Source organism: Rhinolophus hipposideros (assembly GCF_964194185.1).
Source record: "Rhinolophus hipposideros genome assembly, chromosome: 4".
Lineage (NCBI taxonomy): Eukaryota > Metazoa > Chordata > Mammalia > Chiroptera > Rhinolophidae > Rhinolophus > Rhinolophus hipposideros.
In genome coordinates, this window is record NC_138050.1 from 17,809,240 (window position 1) to 17,809,817 (window position 578).

Consider the following 578-nt stretch of genomic DNA (forward strand, 5'->3'; position numbering starts at 1 on the left):
GGCCTGTGTGTTGTTTTTCCCATGTAATAAAACCAAAGAGTAAATTGATTCTTCATATCTTAAGGTATAATCCACGTAAAGGAAGAAACTACTTTTTAAAATTCAGTTCTATATATAGTGGGTAAAATCATAGATTTTTTTTTTTTAAAATCCAGCTTTTTAAATACTATATTCTTCATGGATACTGTTAAAATAACATCTAAGACAACCTTGAAAGTTGCTATTTAATATGTTTTAAAATAATGTTTTTGTATTTAATGGAAGAACCATTATTAAACCTAAAATTTCCAGGTAGCATAAAATAGAGTGCTTTTCTGAGACTGTCTCCTCACAAATGGTACATTCTGAGTTATGGTGGTGATTCTTGTATTTTTAGGTTGCTTCCTAAATGAATCCACCACCATTTAAAATACCTAAAAATAATTTTGTTGCAAGTTCCCAGGACAAAACAAAAATCAGTTCTGAATTTAGGAAGTCACAATTTTTAAAGCATCACAAACCCATGAAAGATTCGGTGTAGAAACCAATTCTAGTCCAAAAAGATGTTATTTCATTCTTGGCTCTTGGTTTCATTTCAG